The sequence below is a fragment of the Rattus norvegicus genome, chromosome 20 (assembly GCF_021556685.1).
Source record: "Rattus norvegicus strain SHRSP/BbbUtx chromosome 20, alternate assembly SHRSP_T2T, whole genome shotgun sequence".
NCBI lineage: Eukaryota > Metazoa > Chordata > Mammalia > Rodentia > Muridae > Rattus > Rattus norvegicus.
Window position 1 is genome coordinate 53,376,420 of NC_141553.1, and position 21,625 is coordinate 53,398,044.

A 21,625-nucleotide genomic window follows, 5' to 3' on the forward strand; every position below is an offset into this window, starting at 1 on the left:
TTTCTCTTTTCATTAGCTGTTGCTTTTCAGAATTCCAAATAGCAATATGGGGTGGTGGTGGTGGTGGTGTTCTTATCTGCTAGATGGTGAGAGGCAAAACTAGATTCATTTTATATCTTCACGTACATGAAAGGCATTTTTTATTTTGATAGAGAGTGACATTTAAGGAGGAAATCTTCTTTTATTTGAACATTTCCTGGAGGAACTTGAAAGTAAAACATCAAATAATAATAGAACATTTTCCCACAATTTATATCTTTATTTTGGAAAGAAATGTTAAGTGAGCATACTGTGACAGCATTTTAACTTCATATTCCTCCTACAAGTGACATTTCCCCCTTTACAATGGTTTTGCTGTAGTCTTTAAAACAAAACAAACACCAAGTCTGTGTTTTGGAGGCCGTGTTGGAAAAGATGCATTTCAGTTGGGATATATTGTGAAGGAAAAACAAAGAAAAGAGTGGACCATAGGCTGCAGTGCACCGCACAAGAATAAAAAAAAAATGTTTGATTTACTGCAGAAGTCTCTCTGGAATATTTCACACGCTACAAAATGTAGATGGTGTCTGTTTAGCTCTCCTGATTATTTCATGCAGTGAAAGGGGTATTTTTCTTTTGATACAAAACTGACAAGCTATAGGCAAAGCTGAGCAAACAAAGTCAGGTGCTATTTCTATTTACTCTGCAAAGTACAATATTGAAAAATATTTTGTTTTTGCATTCAAAATGCTGTGACAGCCTGGATCATAGCAAGTAATTACAATATCTTTTTTGCTGTTCAATAAAAACGAAATGAAGAAATAAAATGCCATTTTCTCGGAGTTCTATCTAATCTTTCATCCCCGTAGTTAATATAAGGCACGTTTGTGGAGGAACAGTCTTTTATTTGAATGAGACATTTGGAGTTATCAGAGAAGGGCGAATGACCTAAGGAGCTCTCACCAGAAACATGAGTACCCCATTGACCTTTGTTAAAAGTATAAGGAGAGTGTATTCTGGCAATGTATACTGTTATTCTGCTAAAGTTTTTTTTAACAAGATCAACATAAGGTCAGGAGGTCTCAGAATTTACCTCTCATTACCTCGCAGTCCTCCTCCAGTTATAGAAAAACAACTGTAAATGTCCAATATTGGGATGATCTGATGGTTGCTGAAACCCAGATAGAGAATGCTGGCTCGTGAAGTTTAGTTTTAATGTTACATCTAAGAGTTGACACATGGTTCAGTTACTCTTTCGTCAGTGGCTCATTCTGTGTGCCATAGTTCTTCCAGATTTTCAATTTCACATTTTCTCCTTATGTCTTGCTTTTCCACATTGCCATTCTGTTCTTGAGGTCTTCAATGGCTCATGTCCTCTCTTTCACAAGACAAGGATGGAATGGCCATTCTTTCTCTGGTATGGTCTTTTGTGCCTCTCCCCACTTTAGGATTTAGTTTCCATTTCTGTCTAACCTTCACTTTTTAATCCTAAAGTTAAGTCATAATAAACATAAAACTTTTGAAGATAGATATTATGTTTTGAATATTCCTAATCCTTTGTGCCTCTAACTCTTTGTCCCTGAAATGTCTTATAGTTGTTTTGTATACCTGGGAAAATATATTCATTCTTGAACACACAATGTCAATATCACCCTTGGTGTCATTCACTCTCCTTTGTCCATAATCCATTTCTGACACATGTATTTGCTATTACAGTTATTCAATGATTATTCTCTCTATCCAATTTCTTGTTTTGAGTACTTTGAAATAAAAGATATGTATGCACTCATTGATAAGTGTCTATTAGCACAAATGCTTGAATTACCCTAGATGCCTAGAACAAATGAAACTCAAGACGGATGATCAAAATGTGAATGCTTCACTCCTTCTTTAAAAGGGGAACAAGAATACCCTTGGCAGGGAATAGAGAGGCAAAGATTAAAACAGAGACAGAAGGAACACCCATTCAGAGCCTGCTCCACATGTGGCCCATACATATACAGCCACCCAATTAGACAAGATGGATGAAGCAAAGAAGTGCAGACCGACAGGAGCCGGATGTAGATCGCTCCTGAGAGACACAGCCAGAATACAGCAAATACAGAGGCGAATGCCAGCAGCAAACCACTGAACTGAGAACGGGACCCCCGTTGAAGGAATCAGAGAAAGAACTGGAAGAGCTTGAAGGGGCTCGAGACTCCATATGTACAACAATGCCAAGCAACCAGAGCTTCCAGGGACTAAGCCACTACCTAAAGACTATACAGGGACTGACCCTGGACTCTGACCCCATAGGTAGCAATGAATATCCTAGTAAGAGCACCAGTGGAAGGGGAAGCCCTGGGTCCTGCTAAGACTGAACCCCCAGTGAACGTGATTGTTGGGGGAAGGGCAGCAATGGGGGGAGGATGGGAAGGGGAACACCCATAAGGAAGGGGTGGGGGAGGGATTACGGGGATGTTTGCCCGGAAACCGGGAAAGGGACGAACACTCGAAATGTATATAAGATATACTCAAGTTAATAAAAAAAAATATGTGTTGCTCACTTTAGTATATTATACACAGCATCTAAGTGTCCATCCAGAATGCACTAGAGGCTCAGTAAATGTGAGTAGATTCAGAAGTACATTTCCCTATCAAGTGTATCTCTTCCTTTGCACCAAGAATTTACTTATATGATTCCATTTTCTTTACAGTATTTTAATGTTTTATCACTTCCTTTCATTTATTTCTTTTTCTAAAAAAGTGAACTATTGTATAAAAGTAATTTTTATTTTCCTGACATAACTGTCTTCTCTGAGGCTTACTGCTAAATATGCTCACACTTTCTAGGTCTTTCTGAATTCTGGTTGGCTGGCTCGACTTAGCTGTTTTGACTCAACTCTTCTGCAAGCTGACTGATTCAAACTGGCTTCTCACAGCTTCTGACTTTTTCCCTCTGCCTGACCTCAAACTAACACTTGCAATGTGTTCTAATTCTCTGGCCTTTTCTCATTTTCTGTATTGTTCTGTCTTCACCTGTGTCTAGCTCGTTGACTTGTCACCCCGTCTCTCTCAAGCTGTCCCAGTAAAAATGCCTCTAAGTTCCATGACCTGCACTGTGACTGAACTATCATGAACTCAATTCTCTGCACTCTCTCAAATAGCTTATAATTCTTGTGCTGTTCTGTGAGAGTATGGCATATCCTATTTTGTCAAATCTCTGGTTCGTCATTCTGTCTGGCCCTCAATTAGATATTACTGTTTCAGATTAAAGGTATGTATTAAGGGCTTGTCTATATTCCAGTCAGAGTATACATGTTGCTGGATTAACATTCCTCTATGCTATATATAAATTGTATACACTACATTATTTCATAGCAACATTATTTTTCTAATTAAGAGGCCATATATTTTGTACTGTGCCTTGTTGAAGCAAACCTAAACACAAAATAGTAATTTAAAAGACCCAGCTATTTTTCTCAACATTTTATACATTTATATGTCTACATTAGACTCAAGGAAAGGCCATCCAGATATTGCCCCACTGGGGATCCATCCCATATGCAGCCACCAAACCCAGTCACTATTTCTAATGCCAAGAAATGCTTGCTGACAAGAGCCTGATATTGTTGCATCCCGATAGGTTCTGTTAGAGCTTTACTAATACAGATGTGGATGCCTGTAGCCAACCATCGGACTCAGCATGGGGACACCAATGGAAGAGTTAGGGGAAGTATTGAAGGAGCTGAAGGGGTTTGAAACTCATAGGGAGACCAACAATATCAACCAACCAGACTCCCTGCCCTGGAGCTCCCAGGGACTAAACCACCAAGCAAAGAGTATACACAGAGAGATCCATGGCTCCAGATGCATATGTATCTAGTATCAATGAGAGGAGAGATCCTTGGTCTTATGAAAGCTTGATGCCCCAGCATAGGGGAATGCTTAAGGTGGAGTGGTGGGATTGGGTAGGTGGGTAGGGGATCACCCTCATAGAAGCAGGGGGGAGGGGTGGGCTAGGGAGTTTGTGGAGGGGAAACAAGGAAGGGGGATAACATTTGAAATGTAAATAAATACAACAAGTAATAAAAATTTAAAAATAAGTTTCTGCATTAACCATTCTCCACAGCATAAATACATGTTTTCAAAACAGCTTGAAAATAGCACAAATCTATGGGAACAATCATAAATACTTCAAAGGCATTTTAGCAAAGCAATTCTTGGCAGTCTCTCCTTAGGACCCATCAATGCAAAGTCACAGATCATGGATTTTGGGCTAGGTTTACAGTACTAGACACGAATATCCTCCTGTGAAACAGGTAGAAGATCCACATAGAAAGTGATGGGCTGTCCTGTTAACAGTCATGTCACTATCACACCAGTGCGAATGTCTTATCTAACATGTTCATATTGCAGTATAGAGTTTAGTACTAATATTACCAGTATTTATTTTACTATGCCCAGGACCTTGCATCCTGTCTTCTAGCATTATTAAAGCTGCCAGTAGTGAGGGAATTTCCTCATCAGTTCAAGATCAATTTCTCTGTTGCTTTTCTTTTGATCTTTGGAAATATGGCCATTGGTAGTTTTTCCAGTATCATGGTGGCTGACTTATACTCATACATGTATAAGAAACACCAACAACCCAAGATATTATTATTTATTTTTAAAGACCATGAAGTTAAAAGGCAGATGTATTGGTTGCTTTGGGTTGTTGGAAAAAGGACAGTAGGAACAGAAGTAATCAATATACATTATACATAAATGTAGAGAAATTTTAATCTAGCAACAGGGATGCTCTCAAAAGGGATCACATCCGAAGATATGAATTCTCTAGAATGCAGACATTTCTTGGATTACAGTAGAATCTGGCTGGAATATATACATGCCTTTAGTAGACATCTTTAATCCCCAACAATGAAGGTAAGTTTAGTTTGTAGAAGGAAGCAACCATGTTTGAAATTGATGTCTAAATGGAAAACAGAGAAAGTTATGAATCAGAGAAAGCTGTGACAAAGCTCCAAGACTTCAGCTGGGCTGAGCCAGCAGGAGGCTGGCTAGCCTGTGAGGGGTGCAGGGGAGCTTCTGGTGGTGATTTCAGGAAAGCACATCTCTTCCCCAAGCAGCAGTGTTACAGCTCTTATGACAGAAGCTCTCAGACAATGGAGTAGTTTTTGCATACCTTTAATCCTTCTGGATAGGATTCTTATATACTGTTTTGGAGTGGGTCAGTGGGTCCTATTGGCTTGGTCTGAGAGCTTGGGAATACCTTCTCTACATGTGGGAGGGCATGTTCCTGCTTCTATGTGACTGATGCCCACAAGCCTCTCCACAGGGGGTGGGAGTGGGTGACTGTAGTTACCTGAGAGGTGCCTGGCCTCCTGGGAGTTTAGGGAAATGCCTACAGTCCCTTAGGGTCACTGGGGTTTCACGCTTATCTGGACTGGGAACCAGGATACCTTTCACAGCCTGCTGCTCCATGCCCATCTGCTACAAATGCTATTTCTCTTGAAATTAATTAAACATATATTTTAAATGGACTTCATTCATACTTACAAACCAAGATTTGGTCTATTCTCTAATAATAAAGCTAGTAAAAAGAAGAAATATATAACACAGAAAATATCAGGAAAAATCTGGAAGATAAATAGAAACCACAGACCATATATCTAGGCAAAGGCTTTCAATTATTCTAAGTTCAGAATTTAAATTACATCATAATTACTTTTGTACAGAATCAATTGTCGGCCAAATATCTTTATTCCAACATAACTTACATAGTGTTACTTCAAGGTGCTCCTATATTTGTTTGAGAGAAGTTTGCCTTGTTTTCAGTTCTGCTTATCCTATGGATATATCCTACAAAGAAAAAGTCATGCAATAATGTGTTGTGTGGCATTACTTCTGAGAGAACATGAATAAATGTTTACTATACTCAGATTGAGAATGTTCAAAAAATTAAAGTAACCACACTTCCAAAGTCTACTTCTTGAACCAATGAGTATACAGAAGGTATTCACATGTACATGGGTATGGTGTTACAGGCAGTACTGTGTCCAATTTTCTGAGGAAGCTCCAGACTGGTCCAGAGTGGTTCTATCACTTTGTATTCCCACCAACAATAAAGGATTGTTCCTCTTTCTCTACATCCTCGTCAGCATCTTCTGTCACTTAAGTTTTTGATCTTAGCCATTCTGACTGATATGAGGTGGAATCTCAGGGATGTTTTGATTTGCATTTCCCTGATGACTAAGGATGTTGAACATTTCTTTAGGTACTTGTCAACCATTCAGTATTCCTCAGTTGGGAATTCTTTATTTAGCTCTCTACCCAATTTTTAATAGGGTTATTTGATTCTTTGGAGTCTAACTTCTTGAGTTCTTTGTATATATTAGATATTACTCCTCTGTCTGATATAGGATTGGTAAAGACTTCTTCCCAATCTGTTGGTTCTCTTTTTTCCCCTATTTAAAGTATTCTTTGCCTTGCAGAAGCTTCGCGATTTTATGATGTCCCATTTGTCAATTCATGATCTTAAAGAATAAAGTATTGGTGTTCTGGTCAAGAAATTTTCCCCTGTACATATGTGTTCGAGACTCTTCCCTGTTTCCTCTTTTATTAGTTTCAGTGTTGCATAAACAAAATTCTCACAAACCAGATTCAAGAACATATCAAAATGATCATTTACCATGATTAAGTAGGCTTCATCCCAGGGATACAAGGATAGTTCAATATATGGAGATTCATCAACGTAATCTACTATATAAACAAACGCAAGAAAAAAAAAACCACATGATCATTTCATGTGATCGTGTGAGAAAGCATTTGACAAAATTCAACACCCCTTCATGATAAAAGTCTTGGAAAGATCAGTAATTTAAGGCCCATACCTAAACATAGCAAAAGCAATATTCAGGAAACCTGTAGCCAACCTCAAACTAAACAAAGAGAAACTTGAAGCATTCCCACTAAAATCAGGAACTAGACAAGGCTGCCCACTCTTTCCCTACCTATTCAATATAGTATGTGAAGTCCTAACCATAGCAATTAGACAAGAGAAGGAGGTCAAATGGACACAAATTGAAAAGGAAAATATCGCTAATTGCAGATGATATGATAGTATGTTGCACTGACCCCAAAAGTTCCTTTAGAGAACTCCTAAACCTGTTAAACAACTTCAGCAAATTGGCTGGATATAAAATTAACTCAAACAAACAGTAGCCTTCCTCTACTTAAAGGGTAAACAGTCTGAGAAAGAAATTAAGATGTACCTTTTGAAATAGCTATAAATAATATAAATTACCTTGGTATGACTCTAACCAAGCAAGTGAAAGATCTGTATGGCAAGAACTTCAAGTCTCTGAAGAAAACAATTGAAGAAGACCTCAGAAGTTGGAAAGATCTCCCATGCTCATGGATTGACAGGATTAATATAGTAAAAAATGGCCATCTTGACAAAAGCAATCCCTTCAATGCAATCCCCATCAAAATTCCAACTCAATTCTTCATAGAATTAAAACGAGCAATTTGCAAATGCATTTGGAAAAGCAAAAAACCCAGGATAGTGAAAACTATTCTCAACAATAAAAGTACCTCTGGGGGAATCACCATCCCTGACCTCAAACTGTATTACAGAGCAATCATGATAAAAAAAATGTGATATTGGTACAGAGACAGCTAGGTAGGTCAATGGAATAGAATTAAAGAGTCAGAAATGAACCCACATACCTATGGTCACTTGATCTTTTACAAAGAAGCTAAAACTATCCAGTGGAAAAAAGACAGCATTTTCAACAAATGCTAGTTCAACTGGAGGTCAGCATGTAGAAGAAAGAATGTGCCATCTCCTTGTACAAAACTCAAGTCCAAATGGATCAAAGGAAACCTGGTGTTTTATAAAGAGGAAACAGAAGAAGAGTGCGTCTGGGACAGAATGGGAGGCAGGGGAGGAATAGATGGAGGGAAAACTGTGGTCACAATGAGGGAAGAATCTATTTCAGTAAAAACAGAGATTCCTCCAGAAGAGAATGTTTCAATTAGCAGAAATTCTACCCTACATGTGAGAATGGAAGAAAAATAAAAGGACAACCAAATCAATAAAATAACAATGTATGTGCCCAAACATGTAATTTGAGACTATGAAGCTGCATGCTTTTATGTGCTTCATGGGCTTCAGAGCACACAGCATATAATGTTTATTAATATGGAATCTACTAATCACAATGTTAGCATGTTTGTGGTGAGTAGACACAGATAAAAAAGCCTTACATTTTGCTTTAGCAATTTGCAAATAGCTATGTCCAAACCTAAGTGTATTGATGCTTAAATAGAAAAGCCATAGGTGCCTTATAAAATCTGAACATATTATATGGTAATAAATTGGCCAATTATTTGAGAGGTGATTCTGGACCTGTCACCAAACTACCCTTGTTATATTTGTGGGTTTTAAGAAAATGAGAGTAATTCCTCATACAAAAATTCCTATCTCACTCTAGGAAGAATGTCTGCTATCAGAAAGATTAAAATCAACAAATGTTGACTAAAATATTATGTAAGCAGAATAATTGTACACTGTAAATGGAATAAATATTTACAGCCACTTGTAGAAAAAGAATGGAGTTTCCTCAGAAAATTACAAAGAGAACCAACACAAGAGTCACTTTTCCCACTCTTGGATAAAGAACCAAAAGAAACAAAGTCAATGTCAAATGCTGCTCTCATACCACTGAGATATCTCAGCCCAAATTCAGTTTCTAGCTCACATGTCAGCCAACTCACATTGTGTTAGGTCACAGTGAGCTCCAGCTCTAGGGGATCCAATGACTCCTTTTTGTATTTTCTCTAATTTAGACATATGCACATAATTTAAAACCAGGCAGTGGTGCTATACTGTATATTTCAAAAATTCAGATGAAATGATTTTGTATATTTTCTCAATTCCACAATGATAAACGGAAAAGTAGCACACACCTGTAATACTAGGATTTAAGATGGAGAAAAAGCTGGAGGTTTAGGTGGCCAGGGCTGGTCTTGGCTACATAGTAAGTTTGAGATGAAATGGGCATTATGAGTCATAAGATCACATCTCAAAAAATGAATTGTTATTAATAAATATTTGAGTAAATAGATACATTAACCTTTATTTGGAAAATATTAAATGCATATATCACAGGGGCATGTACAATCTTTATTTGTCAGTTATAGATAGAGTTAACTTAAAATTTAAGTGTCCATGAAGAAGACATCTACTGTTTTCAAGGTTACCTCTTCTTATTCTCCTCCTCCTCCTCCTCCTTTTCTTCTTCTTTCTCCTCCTCCTCTTCCTCCTCCTCTTCCTCCTCTTCCTCCTCTTCTTCCTCCTCTTCCTCCTCTTCCTCCTCCTCTTCCTCCTCCTCCTCCTCTTCCTCCTCTTCCTCTTCTTCCTCTTCTTCCTCCTCTTCCTCTTCTTCCTCCTCTTCCTCCTCTTCCTCCTCTTCCTCCTCTTCCTCCTCTTCCTCTTCTTCCTCCTCTTCCTCCTCTTCCTCCTCTTCCTTGTCCTCCTTCTCTTCCTACCTTTTCTTTTTCTAAAAGTATCTCCAATTGCATCTCCACTTTCTTGAGTTTTTTTATGTGATCTGAGAGCTTTTCTTTTTTAATGCTTATCTGAAAACTTCATTACGTCATTTTCATCCTAAATATGTTGATTATTTTCAGTGACCATAGTTATTATCTTCCTTTCTGTGAATAGATACAAAGGAGATTGAAAAAGTATTTTCCGATTTTCCAGAATTATAATGAAAAGAATTCATTTCACAAACTAAGTTAAACACTGGACAAGTTCCAATTTAACATCTCTCCGTATGCCCTGATTCACTCCTGTTTTGTAGCCCCACATTACCTTCGTGATTTTACAGTCTAAGCACAGACTTGCACTATGAGTATTTGGGTGAAACATGGCAAGAAATATGCTGACACACACTGAGCAGCCAAATCGCAGAACAACTGTATAAAACTCTGGAATATAACCTTTGGAAAACTCAGATGACCTTGTGTATTGACCCAAAATATCAAAGAAGAAGGTTGTCCTGTGTACATTCAGAATGCAGAAGATAGAGTTTTCTCCTGTGTGGAAACAATGGCACTTGTTCATCCATGTCTGTTATGGTGGGCTCTTGAGTTTGATGAGGTGAGACTCTTTAATTTAATTCTAAGTACAGCACATTGGGTCCTAATGAGCTGGGTTCTCCCTGTTGCCTAATTCACTTTGTCTATAGCGAGGTGCTTAGGGAGGCCACTAGAAGTCCATTAGACTGGAGGACTGAAAAATGAGTCCCATGTGGCATTAGAAAGCTAATACACCTTGCTGTGGAATTATAACTAAGTTCCAGACTTACTCAAAGCAAATGGTAAACAATGCAAGCCTACTGTCTATTATTCTGAATGTTAAATGTAGTATCCTAATTTAAACCGAAAAACATTATAGAAATACAACCATAGTTCTGTCGATCCTTGATGTATCAAAAAGAAACCTCAATTTCCATAAAACTTAAGGGCTATTTTTAGAATAAACAATTGCAAATTCTAAGCGGACCAGTATACTCGGTGTTTGCATGATGTCAGAATAGCACATTTTGCAGAGCACATGATACAGAACATATATTAATCTACTCATTAGCTCTAGTCTATCATCTCTTTCAGGATCATCATGTTCATCATGATTGTGGGTTAAAACCTTAACCTGAACCTCTGTACTCTACCATTTTGCTAGCCATATGTTATTTTTCCATACACAGCTATGGTTTTGGGTGGGAAACTTCTCTATATACTGAAAATCTGTGGATAAAATCTTACCAAATTTTACAAACTGTCACCTCTATTCAAATGTCTGGGCAAGAAAGGGATGACAGGCAAGGGTTATTTTGAAAGGAAGTGGAAGTATGTGATAATATTTCAAGCCTATTGTCTCCATTCTAATTCCCTCCCAACAATACATGTGTGTACCGAGAACTACTTAAAAATTCTGATTCAAGATTTCTTTTTCATTTGAAAAATGAATAATTGCCTAGATCTCCCCCCTCTCTTCCTAAAACTTGCTATATATAGATGAAGATAACCTTGTATTTATCACTGTCGAGGTATCTACCTCCCAAGTGCTAGGATTATAGGCATGTACTTGTTTGTGCTCCCATGTCAGTTTTGAGTATCAAGTGCCAGGTATTCCTATGTGGTAACCAAACTCTGTACTAGTGAACCTCTGTCCATACCCTTCTGTGCTCACATTTTTGTTGACTTGGCTATAGATTAAAATGTTGCCTATGTGAGAACAGGAAGTTCCAGCATGTTTTTCTTCTAATGCTTCAGTTGTGTTTTTTTCATTCTATGTTATTCCATGAAGAAGCCTAAAAGGATTGTTTTTAATCTGATCGTTTAGAAGTCTCATAATATATATGTGCTCTCTTAATTTTTCTTGATTTCATACCTACCCCCTTCCACTGCATGTTCTCAATATGATGTTTATAAGACCAATGAAGATAACAGTGTCTAGTTTGACAAATAATAACCTTTCCATCTTCACTGTAGTTATTTAAGCCACATATTATATGCCTCAAAACAGACATGCATTTCTATGATTGGAATAATGCTCTATACATAATTTCACAATACTTTAAACTTCCAATGATTTTAATGATTGTATATGTTCATCACCGGAAGTTCTACTAAGTTGTTCTATGATAGAAGTATCACAAAACAATTACAGGAACTCAGCATCATAAAGATGATTCTGTTAATAAAGTTTATTCAACATAAATGGTGAGCAGTTGAGTTAAGGGGAACTTGTGTTGTAGAAATTAAACTCAAGAACGAGTTATAATTCCAACATACTTTAAAACAGTTGATAAGGTAACACATCTTCGTGTTTGAGAATAGAAGCCAAAGCATTCACGAACTTCTCATCTTGTAAAGTTGGAAGGCATTGAGAAGTGAACACATTTACAGAAGAGCTTAAGGATCATTATGTAGAAGGCAGAATAGTTGGGGTTAACCACATTGATAACATCAATCAGTAGACAACCCTTTCCCTTTTGGAGGTTGGTCTGTTGCTATGTCTTATAATGCTAAACTCTATATCCAAAGAGAAGGTCTAGACCTACTAGTGAATTCCCACATCTACAAGCTTTTGTGTGAACCTTATTCCTTGATTTAAAACCAATTTTTAAGTAAAATTGGTTACAGCCAATTACTGGAGGGATTAGAGGTAGGTGGGTTTTGAATTACCTGGTTGGGGGTGGAGACGAGAGAGGAGCTTGGGAAAAAGAGGTGATGAGATTGTTGCCTGGATGCATGTTACCTGAGCGCATGTGGCGAAATATAGGTTAAAATAAACAGTTATTTTAGATATGATCTAGTCAGAGTACAGCCTAACTATATGCCAAAGTACTTGTAAATATAATTTGAAGGTCAGTCTTATTTCTGGGAGCATGGGGCTAAGAGGCAGAAACTGGATTTAACTTCAACACTTTAACACCCACTCTTCAATTTATTACTGTTTGACAAATCTCAGTTTTCCATAGTTTAGCATATCCCTAAATCAATTTCAGGACTATGCTTATTCATTAACATATTCAAACTATTTCTTGATAATAAGCCTATTTTTAATCAATTCTCTATGTCTTGACCCATTTTATCTCTTCATTTTGTTTTAAAATAGCATATTTAGGAAAGCTCAAAGAAAACAAAGCATGCTCAGTTTGGCATCTTGCAACTATTCTTACCCATCTGTTTATTTTAAAGCTGTAGAGTTTTAAGATACTGTGACTAATTTCTAACATTTTGAGGATGTAATCCTGTAATTATACTAGTTTTATAAGTAGAGTACATATGTTTGTATATTGAATTATCGAGATTTTAAGATTAATGTTTTCACTTGTTCTTTACAGGATTCCCTTGGGTAAGAATGGCAGGTGTTTTTTAATTTCATTTTTGATACAGTAATTAGCTCCAAAAAAGAAAGCTTTACATAGCAATTCAAAACAAATCTATTGACTGTGCAGTGATTAGAATATGTGTTTTCTTTGGTTCATTCAAATTCATATCATTATATTGTTATTCTGAAAAGTTTTTCTTGTTTTTCTGATTAACTTCAAAGGTTTATGGTTTTTGTTATTGTTGTTGTTGTTGTTTAATGTATGGAATATTGTACACCTAGACCCACAGTCTTTCTAGTTGTCACAGAAAGCATTTTGGATTTTACACACACACACACACACACACACACACACACACACACACACTTTGGATGATTTGTGCAAAGAGTGATTGAATTTGTCTTCCTATCTTGCTTCTCAACACATTTGGAGTTGCCTCAGGAGAGAGTTTGGTGTCACTATACCATGCCATCATACATTTGCATGGTGGATATGGGAACTTAATGTCTATAAGCTCTACTTGCAAGTGTAGCTTAATAAAATTGAACAACATCGTTAACAGAATTCTCCAGTTCTTCTTGAGTGGTTCATTCTGCACTTCCAAACTCCCATGCCAGTTTTATTTAACTAAAATGTTTTAGAAATTTTACATGAGACTACTGAATCTCATCATTTCTACCCCACCCTTTGTTCCAACTCATCTGTGTTCTCCAACTCCTCAAACTCACAACCATTTCTTCTCTAAGTGTGTGTGTTTGTGTGTGTGTGTGTGTGTGTGTGTGTGTGTAACCTACATGTAGACTAAAGATTCTATTTAGAGTCCCTTACACATATATGTCCATGTGTTTAGGGCTGACAGGATTAGACTACATAAACTATCTGGGAGCTTCTCCCTAGACGATACTGTTTCTTTCCCTCTTGGGCACCTATGAGTATTAGTTGCTCTTCATCTAGGGGTGTGGAATTGTGAAATTTTCCCTACTTATACTTGGATTTTGACTTGTGGGGTCACTAGGTATGGCTCATTTATACAATCATATTGTTGAGATTTAATTGGTGTAGCTTCTGTGCTGTGTTTAGAATATACCATTTTTCCATTCTCATTCTGGTCTTCTGGTTCATAAAATTTTTTGCCTCTTTTTCTAAGATGCTCTGTGAGCCTTAGGTATAAGGATTGTGATACAGATGGATTTCAAGTCATAGTAGCTGAGTTCAAACTCTCAGTTGCAATAATCTTAAATATGTCATAGAAAATATTACATGTGAATGTAGACTTCAAAAAAGTTCTATAAGCAGTTTGAGAATTTTGGATTTTCAATCTTGCTGTGTCTTGCTTCAACCCATTCCAGGCCAAGCTGATTCCAGGCACCCTCCCACATCTCTAAAAGTCATTCTTTATTTAAGTCTTTTTTTCTGTTTTTCCTAAATAAATATAATACTTGTCTAGGTATGACTTGTTTCACTCAGCATGGTGATCTTCAATACCATTATTCTCCAAATGACGGAATTACATTTTCTTTGTAGCAAACTAAAATCTCATTGTGTGTGCATCTATATATACAAAACTGTCTTTATCCATTCATAATGTGCCTATACTAGCGCCACTAAAACATTAGAACGTTGGTATCTTTACTTTCAACAGATACTGTTGCACAACTACACTTTTGTTCCTCTCTAAACAGTGCTGTTTCTAGCTAACAAGAAAATCCATTGTCTTGGCCCTAGTACATTTGGGGGCTGTGTTGATGTTTGTACCCTGTGTTACTGCTAAAGTCCATTCTTATGTCTGTGGTCTGTGCTGCTGCCTGAAGCCCTGTCAATTTCCATGGGCAGCACGGTAATCTGGCATCTTAAGAATGTGCCAGAGTGCTTCAGACTGAAAAAAGAATACTACTAAATGTAGTGCCAACCGTATACAGTGTTGTCAAGCAGGGCTGCTATTCTGGCTCCCAGGAGACTATGAGGAACCAGAGAACAAGCAGGGCTTACATTATGAATTCTTACCAACATGGGCTAAAGAGATAGGTTTCAAGAAGTAAAATTATTAATAATGATGATAAGTGAACATATGGATTGTGACAATGGAATAGAAATAAATGCTCTCCACCTGAATTTGGTGAGCTTTCTATATAAAGAGCAAACAAACAATAGTTGATGCCTTTAGGTTACAGTGTTGGGATGACTCAGATTTGCTTTGTTGCATAAAGGGCGCTGTAGAAATGCATAAATAAATGAGTGCATCTACATCTATCTGTCTGCAAGTCTTCACCTGTGATCATTTAAAAGTGACTTCCTTTTGTCATAACCTTCCTTAATTCTTATTTGTTTGTTTCGTTTTCTGTCAAAAACAAGTCTAGTTTGGGACACACACACACACACACACACACACACACACACACACACACACACACACACACACACTAAGATAAAATAAAACCAAAACAACAACAACAAAAAGGCCAAAACAAACAAAAACTATAACCAGATTTGGCCAATAGGCAGTAGTTTTCTTTTTTCTTTTTTTTTTAAACTTTTTATTAGATATATTTCTTTACTTACATTTCAAAGGTTATTTCCCTTCCCGGTTTCTTGTCCATAAGCTCCCATTCCTTCCCCTTCCCCTCTCCCATACGGGTATTTCCCCCATACATCCCCCTTATTGCCCCCCCCCATATTCCCCTGCACTAGGGGTCCAACCTCGGCAGGACCAAGGGCTTCCCCTTCCCCTGGTGCACCAATAAGGCTATTCTCTGCTACATATGCAGTTGGAGCCTGGATCAGTTCATGTATAGTCTTTCAGTAGTGGTTTAGTCCCTGGAAGCTCTGGTTGGTTGGTATGGTTGTGTTTACAGGGTTGCAAGCCCCTTCAACTCTTTCAATACTTCCTCTATTTCCCCCAAGGGGGTCCTGTTCTCAGTTCAGTGTTTTGCTGCTAGCTTGACCTCTGTATTAGACTTGCTCTGGATGTGTCTCTCAGGAGATCTATATCCAGTCCCTTTCAGCATGCATTTTCTAGCTTCATCAATCTTATCTAGTTTTGGTGGCTGTATATATATATATATATATATATATATATATATATATATGGGCCACATGTGGGTCAGGCTCTGAATGGCCATTCCTTGAGTCGCTGCTCTAAACTTTGCCTCCATATCCCTCCTACAGATATTTTTCCCCCTTTTAAGAAGGAGTGGGAGCATTTTATGCTTATTCCACAGAATGAACCTTAATGAGTGAACCAGAATGAACTCACTAACTAAAATGAAATTCTACAAATTAAAGCCTTTGCTGCAGGTTTAGTGTTCTTTTTAATTCTAGGGAACAATATCTGTCTTTCAGTTTTAAATTTTAAATGTCAAGTGACTGGAATAGATGGAAATTGCACTGAAAAGAAGTCAAGAAGAGGGAAACACTGATCATATGTGAGTGATTTGTGGTAAATAAGATGCGAAAAGAACAATCACATCCTTCATCAGTTGAAACACGAGTCAATACATGTTATGGAACAGTTAGAAGAGTCTACCTATGTAAGACCCATTATTGATTAAGTTAATTATCTACTTTAGTCATATAAATTTTCACAGAATTAAACTGGAGACTCTAGGTCATGGGCTCTTTATCTTGCCTTCTCCATTCCATTTCATGAATATTGAAAATTAATTAGTCCATTCACCTCTGTGTCTAAATTACTTTCTTTGTCAAGGTTTCTATTCCTGCACAAACATCATGACCAAGAAGCAAGTTGGGGAGGAAAGGGTTTATTGCTTACACTTCCACATTGCTGTTCATCACCAAAGGAAGTCAGGACAGGAGCTCACACAGGGCAGGAAGCAGGAGCTGATGCAGAGGCCATGCAGGGATGTTACTTACTGGCTTGCTTCCCCTGGCTTTCTTATAGAACCCAAGACCACTAGCCCAAGGGACAGCACCAACCATAATAGGCTGGGTCCTTCCACCTTGACCACGATTTGAGAAAATGCCTTACAGCTGGGTCTCATGAAGGCATTTCCACAACTGAGGCTCCCGTTCTGTGATAACTCCAGCTTGTGTCAAGTTGACACAGAAAACTAGCCAGTACAATAATAATAGTTAGAACTACATTCTAACTGAAAATGAACTACAGAATAGTTGCAATGTATTGATTCATCAAATGGTTATTGTTTATTTAATGTTGGTGTGCTCATAATAAACACTGTTGAAGAATAGTTTTTACTTTGTGTTATGTCTTTATCAAAAGGCAAAATAGTATTTTGAACTTGGCAAAAAAAAAAGTCATTCAAGTATCTTCTTACCAGATTGACTTTAATGATGGGTCTATTCCCAATGGAGTCTCAAATGTAGAACAATCATTTGATTGAAGGACTAATTATTTATATATAAAAGTATGAATTATTCTATTTACTGTAGCAATAAGTGGCCTAGTGGGCTTAATGTGGAAAGACATTCTGCCAACATCCTTCTGGACAAATAAATGTTGTATTTCAGGGGCTTAGAGTGCTTCCCATAAAAATGCATTAAAATTTCAGTGCCTGCTTGGGACATGTTTGAATCTGCCCTGCAATATTTCAAAAGGTCATAAAAGGAAACCTTCTGAAATATGACAGAGGAGGCAACATATAAGCAAAGATGTGCTTGGGGCATTGGGCACTAAAAAGAAAGATGAGTAAGGAAGAGAATCAAATATAATAAAATGGCTTTCTCTAAGAAGAAATAATGATGTCACACACACATGTGAATCCACATTTTATTTTAAGATAGTTTTCAAGATGGAAAGGAAATTGCCAGCATTCAAATTCTATACAATGCCCCAGGTAAAATCCACCGTTCATTCAAGCTCATCTTTGCTCATTTGGTCTTTGTACAAAAGCATTTAAAGAACACTGGCAGGAATTATAAAATAAATATGTCCATCAACTTTTATACTGACACAGACTTGCTCACACAGACTTCTTTTGTGATATTTAAAATTAGTTAAATTTGTTCTTGGGCTACTGCATATATACAATGTATTCTGACATTTATTGGCTCTTATCTCTTCCTGTCTTTGAGAGAACATTGGCATACTTTGGTAGGGCCCCCTTGTTCAGGTTCTGCACAAGCAACTGCAGCTAACTACTACACATTAACCCACTCACTACACAGTGAAAAGCATGTGCTTTCTGCATTAAAAGTTAACCAGTTAGCTCTAACTTTGAGTTGGTAGAGGCACATTTGTAAGTGACTCAGAAAATTGTAGAGAATATTGAGTGAGAAGAAGCACTTAATACCTGCCCGATATTAGCCCGGCATGTTTATGCCTCTAAACCTTTACACAGACCTCAGGTAAAGAAAAGGAAGGACTTGAAATATTCCTCCCTGTAAAATGATCTGAGGACAGAGGGCAAAGGCAGTTATGCACAAGCCAAGGACAGAGAACATGGTGATTATCCTCAGACAACACAGAGGCAGCTAATGCTGCCAATGGGAATCCTGTCTTTCAGAGGAAGAACTGCAAGATAGAAAAACAAACAGAAAATAAATGCATTTTTATGTTTTTAATGAATCTTTAAGTATGAGTCAAGAAACCTTCTCAGAAAAATCCCAGAAAACTAATACAATATGGTGAAAAAAAAGAAAGAAAAAATAAGTTAAATTTATAATCTGGCAGTAGTCCTTCTTTTCTGGTGTATGGGCAGTGATCAGAGGAGAGACCCACACAGCATAAGAGTAAAGGAACTGATGGTTTGCCATGAAAGTGGAGACCCTGCTCAAATACTCCATCTGCATGATAACCTTTGGACATCTCAGACCTTCTCATGTCCACACCTGAATTTTGCTATCTTGTGTAAATGGAGGCATTAATTGTCTCATACTTTTGTCTTAATATTTTACGATAAGAATAGAAAATGATAAATTAGTAGCATTTGATAAGTTGGAAATGAAGAAAACTCTTCTCAAAGACAAGATGTTTTTCAAAATCATGTTTAGGAAAGCTGATACGCTAGTGCAGCTAGAACACAGCAGTCTTTGGAAGGACAAGTCCTTTTTATTTTTGATTAGGTTGGTAGAGTTCCTGATTTGCAAAGAGATTTTTTTCCCCAACAATAAAACTTGATTAGTAGTGTGCTTGATGTGAGAGGGAGGGCTGTTTTTTTCCCCTGAGAAAGGGACCCTAATTTAATATTTTCTGCTTCCTTTGTTCATTTATGTTTTGAAGTTCAAAACTAATTTCTTCCTCAACAGGCAATCTTCAATTCGAAACACTGCCATTGACCTCTGTCTTCAGTTTTATGTTAAAATGTTTGCGTGCTGGTTTTCTTTCCTTCCTTCTCCTTTTTTGTAAAGTTCACAAGTCTCATTTTCTCCCCAGAGGGTGTTCCCAGTTTCTTCAAAGACTTCAGCTTATCTGCGGTTTGAGGTTTTCTTCAAGAGCTCACACATTCTGCCTGGAAGGTCTCCCCTGGTCAGCTCACAGAGGAGGAGGGAGGCTGCATATGGTTGTTTAGAACCCACTGTTGTTAATTAGGGAGGTTGTCATAGAGCACATCTCACCGGCTTTCACTTCACATAGTTTACCCCACATCTAAATTGGAAGCAGCAGGTGATTGATCTCCAAATAAATATTTTTCCTCCTTCTGATCTCCACCCTTTCATCCTAGAGATGATAGCATTCAAAAACCAATTTATTTTGAAAAGCAGATTCTGCAGCGCTATTGGCTAGAAGAAGTTGATTGAATGAGATCACGGGAGCTCAAATCCTCATTAATAAGTGGCTTAGTTTTCCACATACGTAGTCTTAGAGCATTTTTGACTAAAGTTCTATGTAGCTCAGAATGTCTATTAAGACATTCTTTAATATAGATTACAAAGTACAGTTGTACAAATGAACTGCAAACAATACCAGCATTAGAGGGCAAGCAGGAAGTCTCATGCTCAGTAAGCAGATGAGGTGAAAAGTCCTTCACAACCCTACCTGCTCAGCCCTTCCAGGATATTTTGATGATCAGTAATGATGGTCTTACCTTGTCCATCAGTTGTCACTGCTATTATTTGTATAAATCACATGACGTTCTCATCCATGAGACTCTAATTTCTATAGAGATTTGTATAATTCCTCTGCTAATCTCTAAAGACTTCTAGGGGACCAATGAGGGTCATTCTCTGTACTTTTCTCTATGGGGGTCTCTATGTATTTTCGCTCTCACTTGCTGCACTTGTAAATTTGCCTCTCCAGGATATTTTTATATTAGTGTGGACTTTTGGGTTTGCCTTCTTGTGGCATATGTATCTAAGCTTTTTAAAATTATATTGTTAGGATTCCTTTCCATGGTTTAATTTAGAAAAATACATTTGTTTTCTTGTTACCGGGGGTTATCTTTCACCTGAAGAGTAATTTTGCTACTTTGCCCTGAGGTCGTAGCCCACATCTCTATATGTCTCTTTCCACCTTTGGATTTGAAGGTGAAAAGGTCCTGTGTGTGATTCTCATGCCATGAAACGTTATTACAATTATCTTGTTATTTTTAATGGCTACTAAATTATCTTTGGTGGTTTCATCCTTTGTTTTAATTCTTCCTTACTTTGAAAAGATTTGACCTCAAGACTTAGAGTCACTGACTTTTAACACTAATTGAGCCATCATCAGGGTATTAAAATTGGCCTAAATGTTCCTTCTAATACCTTGTGGTTTCACTCCTTTGCTTTCTCTGATTTTATGGTGTAGTCGTTAAACATTTCATTTCTTGTCTCATTCTAAATTTTGCCGTTCACAATAAGTGTGCCCCTTCTATTTTCCTGTTGTTAACAATATTGTATGGTGAACACTGTATCTTCTAGTTATTTTGCTTTGCTTAGACCAAACCCAAAAATTCTGTTACTCCAAAAAATCCAAACTTAATTGACTTGCTGGCCTTCTGTATGTTTTCTTTCCTTCCTATTTGTTCAGCATCAATTTCAAGTGTGCACTACAATTTCCTCTCTGCTTTTACAGCACTTGTAATTTTCAGGATACTTCATGTATACGTGATTCTATAATAACTAGACTTTTGGGTTTGCCTTCTTGTTCTTTATGTGTCTCAGCTTTTTTCACACTGTATCATTAGGAATTCCTTTCCATGGCTCCATTTAGAATCCACTGTATAAATTCATCATGCTTCCCAGGTTAATGGCATCTCAGCCTTTTCTTTTGTTAATGTTATTGGCCATATTTCAAAATATACTCAAAGATGCCAGCTTCTCTCCACATTCAGTCAGTAGTCATAGCCCTGTATATTTTTATAAAAGCTTTCTTTTGTTCTTCCTTGGTTGTTTTAAATATATATGTGATTACAATATTTAGTGTAATGATATTTTTAGATAGCTAAATTTGAAGGAACAATATTATTAAAGAATGTAATTTTCTCGGATTTTTTGTCCTACTCATTTTCGATTCTGGTACTACAATTCCAACCATAACGCCACACTTTATCCCATTGTTTTGTCTTCTTAAAGTCTTTGGACTGTAATAGTTTTCAGACTTTCATTGTTTGTGAGGGGGCTGACACTTTGGGATGTACTGGTGAGAAACATTGCATAGTGCACCTTCCAGGATTTGTCTGGTGTTCTCTTTATGACTGATGTTGACAATTTGGTGGAAGTTGTTAGTATAAGGTAAGTGCACATTATGAGAGCATTGCAGAGACACGTGGTAGCAACATGACCCATAATGTGAATGCTTTTAGCTTGGCTAAAGGAGAGGTCGTCATATTTCTCCAAGGTTTTCCTCCTTTTAAAATAATGGT

The 21,625-nt window shown here is 37.3% G+C and overlaps 1 long non-coding RNA gene across 3 annotated transcripts in view; it reads left to right on the forward strand.

The window, feature by feature from the left end:
* The window catches only part of LOC120098847 (uncharacterized), a 230,891-nt gene that overhangs the window by 144,986 nt on the left and 64,280 nt on the right, over positions 1-21,625 (forward strand). Inside the window, exon 8 of one of the 3 annotated variants that reach the window (XR_015645321.1) lies at positions 1,877-2,499. The exons of 1 other annotated variant lie outside the window; for it this stretch is intronic. This is a non-coding gene — a long non-coding RNA (uncharacterized LOC120098847). Of the gene's footprint in view, positions 1-1,876; positions 2,500-21,625 lie in introns of those variants that run through there. One more of the 3 variants, XR_015645308.1, reaches the window with a different exon arrangement.